We start from the raw sequence: 5806 nt of genomic DNA, 5'->3' as shown, positions 1-5806 counted from the left end.
ACTTGTTATTAGCGAAAGAATTGTTTTGTTATAGGTGGACATGGTTCTAATACACTTCCGAACCGTAATTAACTTTCGAGCTTAGAATCTTTGTTTAAAGATCATTTAAGTTAACTGTGTTTTAACTACAAAAACTGAGTATAAAATAGAGTTTTCTATGTTTTAACTACAAAAACATTGCAGCGACTCTAAATCTTTTTGGAGAGGTCGAAATTGAGTTCACCTCTTAAGTTACAAAGCCGGTTTTCCAACCAAACTGCATGTCCAATGTGGATCATGTTTCTCCTTTGGTATGCAAAGTCATTAAGCACAATTTCTTTTGATGACTAGAAAGTCTCTAATTTCTAATGATGAGAGGTTAGAATAATGGATTGATTGATTAGTGTATATGACTTGAGGACCATAAATATTTTTATAAGGAATGCATATTATTTCTTGAATAGTGATTATTCTTTTAAATAGAGGAATGTTGAGGTAAACCAGAAAAGTTTGGGTAGAGCCGGATCTAAATATTGGTTAGGTAAGCGTCTTGTAGTAAAAGAAGTAGTTATGAACCCTGTAGACCATCCTCGTGGGGGTGGTGAAGGGAATGCCCCAATTGATAGAAAAAAATCCACAACATGAAGAAAAATCTCCATTGAATTCAAATCATATCATGAAAGGTGATGCTTCATAAATTTCTTATTTCTAATTTTGTTTACTATAAAAATAGAAATAAAACATTGATATCTACACAATAATTTTCAAGATAATAATATTTATAGTCATAAAATTTACTTGAATTAGACAGTTAATTTAGGTGATAAAAATAATTACTCTAACTCATTTAAAGACTGCATTGACCCAAAAGTTCTATCAAATCCAACCAACCAACCATATAATATAAGTGGAAGGTGAAAGACACCAATCAGAAAAATAAAATTATGGTTTCCCTTTAGCTGAAAAACAAACCCAACTACTAAGTTTAATTAAATCCAGCACACCAACAATATCCCACAATTTATCGGGCAAGATAGTACCGTTTCACATAAGCAAAATAAACGTAAGTGTAGCTTGCTAAAGTAATCAACAATGATTCTCTTTAGTATTGGAGATATGACTTCTTATTTCTTCTTTTGTTTTTAATGACAAAAATATAAATTTATTAAAAATATCATATAATATTTTTTATTTTGTTTTTATAGCACTTATCTCTCACGTACTATAGGATCCTTACTCTAAATTAATTGTTCCCACAATCATTGTCTCGGACTCTTGAAATGGCCTCTAAACAACGATTAAACATCTAACAAGGAATTTGGCAAAGGCTGGGATAAACCAACACAGAGAAAAACCCTTATACCAACATATTTAAGGATATTTAAACCTATGCAAACTGCCCAACCTCTAACTTATTCTTCAATTACTTGACAAATCCTAAGATTGGATACAAAATCTGAAAAATATAAGAATGTAATTAAAATATTGATATGTGAAGAAGCTCACTCTTCTTTCAAAGAAAAGAGAGTGAAAAAACATCGGCATAAATGGATAATACAATACTAGAAATGAGATATAGTAAATTGTTAGGAATTAAATTAGCATTTGGTATATTAAATTGTGGTTATTATCGTTGTTATGTTATGTTTATCTTAGAAAATTTGTTGGAAAATGTGGTTGATATAGCCACATCTAAGACTCATTAAACCATAATATTGTGGTCATAATTATGGTTGCATAGTACAATTTAAAACACTATTGTTCTTTGGTATGATGTCGGTAGGTGGGCTGAGCAACTGAACGAGTAAGAGATCTTCCTAAAGTAGCTTGAACTGAGCTTGGACACACTGGTGGAGGTACCTGAAAAGATGCTTCAACAAGAGTTCAAGATATGAGAATAAAGATGCTTCCTTATAGGGCTAGTCCTTTATTTATAGTGGAAGGATGCATCATATTCCTTTGCAGATGTTGTTGGCATGGCTGATCGTTTGGGCTTGTCAGCTAGCTCTAGACAAACAGGGGGCTGATTTTACCTATATCAGGCGACTCTGGCATGGTCATACTCTATGGATACTCTATGTAATATTACTAATTCAAGGAAATCCTTCCATTGAGAATTCACCCAACGTTTCATTAAGCTTCTACGCATTACATTCATGAAGCTTTGGACTTTGGATCACTTCATGTGTATCCTTTTCTTTTAATTAACTCCTGATTTTACAGTTAGGTTATATGGATTATTGATTTCACACCTATAGATACATATTCCACCGGCCCCTCTTAGTTGACCTCCAACTCAGTAGGCATCGCTCACCATATTCATTTGAAATTTGCAGCATGCTACTTTGTTTTCCGGAGTTTCCTTACCAAGTAACTCCACCATTTCATGCCATATAGCAAAAAGTATAATTTAAATAAAAACGTTTTAGCATTCAAAGGTGAAACACAAAGGATAAATTTGAATCAAGAAAAATGATTATAATCTGAGTTTGAAGATATAGTGAAACTTAAATTCCTATTTTCAATTGCCTTATTGCAGGTGGGCTGGAAACTTATAATTGGAGCACTGGTGGATGGTACAACAATAGGCTTATACACTGTCTCCGGGCTGCTGCTCTCGTCTCGACACTTGACTTTTTGTATCGATTTCTCCATTTTTTACCTACATAAATATTATAAAGAGTAAAATCCGACAATTAAAAATATATTAAATTCAAGAGCAATTTACTGATAACTGAAATAATTCATGAGCTAAATTACATATAAAATGATATTTAAAGTATGCTATTTTGGCACTTATCAAAATCCTGATTTTAAATTTTAAATTTTCATCAATGATTAGTTAGCATGATGTATAAATTCAAAAAAGGTACTCATAGAAGTATTTATAGATTACTCACCAACGAAATCCTCACATGATAATTGTATTTAAAGTAGCATTTGTTAGATATAAATTAAATTCTTACCAACTATCATTATGCTAGAATTGTCTTTTAAAATATACATTCAACAATGCCTATGTGTATGGCACTTTTAACTGAAAGGCGAAGTTCAAGGGAAGAATATTCAACAGCGCTAAATAATAGGGTGTTGTTGTATCTCTATAATCAACAACGTCAACTTCATTGAACGTTGTTGATGTTATAATGTACAGATTCAACAATATTTTTCTCACTAATTCAATAACATTTTTTGTAGTGAGTGTTGTTGAATAATGTGTTTTGTATATAAGTGTCTAGTGTACTTAGCTATAAAACTGATGCATTTGAAGAAATTATTAATTCTATTATATATTAATTTCTAGACTCTATTTTTCAATTATTCACATATAAATATTGAAATAAAAAAATTATATATGAGTATTGTTTTTGTATTGTACTATTTAAACTACTAAATATTCTAAATTGTATATATAATCTATCCATTAATATTCTAATAATGTTCTAATAAAAATATTACAAAAAAATCCTAATTAAAATATTTTATTAATATTCAATATAAATAGTTTTTACATTATTCTATTTAATTGAACAAAATTTATATATGATTTTTTTGTAAAAACAAGTACGTTAATGTTTGTGTGTTTTTAGTTTTTTATTCAGAAGAACCAACAAGGTTCTTTGTAGCGATCATCATTGAATGTCAAGATTGAACCATGCTTTTTGTGCTGAGAGTTATTGAAAATGTAGATTGAATATTGCATTCTGTAGTGAGTGTTGGTGATATTATTGAATATTTAAACAAAAACTCACACTTTGCCTCTCACACTCTCAGCTCATTCATTCTCTCCGAGTTGAAGTAAACCTATCATGATATTGGACATCAACAACTGACCTTCCACAACATTCAAAACCTAAGCTCTCACGATATTCAAAACCTGATCTCCCACAACGTAGAACTTCAACAAAATGAGAGTTTTTTCCTTTTTTGGTTTTTTTCCTTTGCATGTATCTTTGTGTGTTTGTGTGTTACTATCAACTATAGGAAGTGATTTAGAATGACTCGTAAGTGTTTAGGACATATAGAAATTGTGAAAATGAGTAGTTCATGGCATGGATAGACTATGAGTAGAAAGTGTGAAAATGAGCTGAAAGTTCTTATGTTACATAATCAAACTATGTATTTATTAGGGTTCTAGAGTATGACACACAATATTTGTATGACACAAAACATTTATCTTATATATGTTTGTTATAAATCATTCATCCCTTATAGGTCAATCGTTTGGGTATCCATTCATTGAGCTCATATACATTATTAGTTTTAGAAGTCTTATATGTTGTCAGTAATTATATCACTTTTTTTGTAACCCCAAAATAAATAGTCAATATAATTTTATTAAATATATGATGTCCATCTTAATTAGAAATTATGAATTTCTAACAATTTCCCACTTGGGCTTCATATTTTTCCTGAAACAATTATATCACATATTCTTTAGGCGCACATCTGTATGCTATTTATATTTAGACTTCTCCTTAATACAATCTGGTCCATCTCATATATCAACTATAGAACCACCATAATGTTCATCACATTCAAACATAACTCGACCATGATGATCACCATATTAATATACTTAATGACATAGATCAAATATGGATGAGTGATATGGGAATTTTATGCAATGTGATCTCAAACATGTCTATTTCCAACTGGTTCTTCTTTATTCTGTAGTGGGATCAATCCAAAGTCTTTAATTGTAACACAATAGTTATAATACACAAGTTCAAAATAGAACAATAAACCATCAAGTTTATTATGCATAAAACTATATATGACGTCCAAAGTAAATCATAAAACATATAGAATCCCACTGAACTAAGGTATCCTAAGGAGCAATACTCATTTGAGAAATATGCTCATGAAAGACTTTAGGTACCAAACCCTTAGTTAGTGGATCAAATAGCATAAATTTTTTTCTAATATGTTCTATGAAAATTTGTCTATTTTGAACACTTTCTTTAACAACCAGAAACTTAATGTAAATAAAATTTGACTTTGTAGAACACCTATTATTGTTGGAGTAAAGAATTGTGGACTTACTATCACAATAAATTCCCAGTGGTCTTTTAGTACCATCAACTACACGTAAGCGAGTGACAAAATTTCCGCAACCATATGGCATGGTCTGATGTTTCAAAACAACCTAGGAACTTTGCAACCATGGTTGAAGGAGCTATGATCGTTTGTATAGCAGACTTCCAAGAGATAACAGATTTAGCCAAGATAAATACATATCCATAGGTGGAATGGAGTCAGAGTACCCAATGATCTCTAAATTCTCATACTTCTAATAAGTGAGCATGTACTCCTTTGTTCTCTATAAGTAATACGTAACACGTTTGACTGCCTTCTAGTGATACATTACAAGATTGGTCAAATATCTTTCCAAAACTCCCACGACAAACGCTACGTTGGGACGTTTAAAAACATGAGCATACATTAGACTTCTTACTGCAGATACATAAGGAATCTTTTACATCTCGTATCTTTTCAGGTCATTTTTGGGGCACTATTCGAGACTAAACTTGTCTCCCTTACCTATAGGGGTATCATTGGTTTACTTTCTTTCATGCCAAATATATCTAGGACATTATCTATATAGCTTTCTTGTGACAACCTTATGATACCTTGAGAGCGATCTCTTAGTATCTGAACACCTAATACAAAAGAAACTTCACCAAGATCTTTCATTTCAAAATTCTTCGTTAGAAATCTCTTGGTCTCATGCAATAGTCCCATATCACTGCTCGCAAGCAATATGACATATAGTACCAGAAATATAAATTTACTCCCACTAAATCTGTGGTATACGCAATCATCA

The sequence above is a fragment of the Lupinus angustifolius genome, chromosome LG20 (assembly GCF_001865875.1).
Source record: "Lupinus angustifolius cultivar Tanjil chromosome LG20, LupAngTanjil_v1.0, whole genome shotgun sequence".
Classification (NCBI taxonomy): Eukaryota; Viridiplantae; Streptophyta; class Magnoliopsida; order Fabales; family Fabaceae; genus Lupinus; species Lupinus angustifolius.
The sequence above is the reverse complement of the archived record's forward strand: the minus strand, read 5'-3'. Positions refer to the sequence as shown.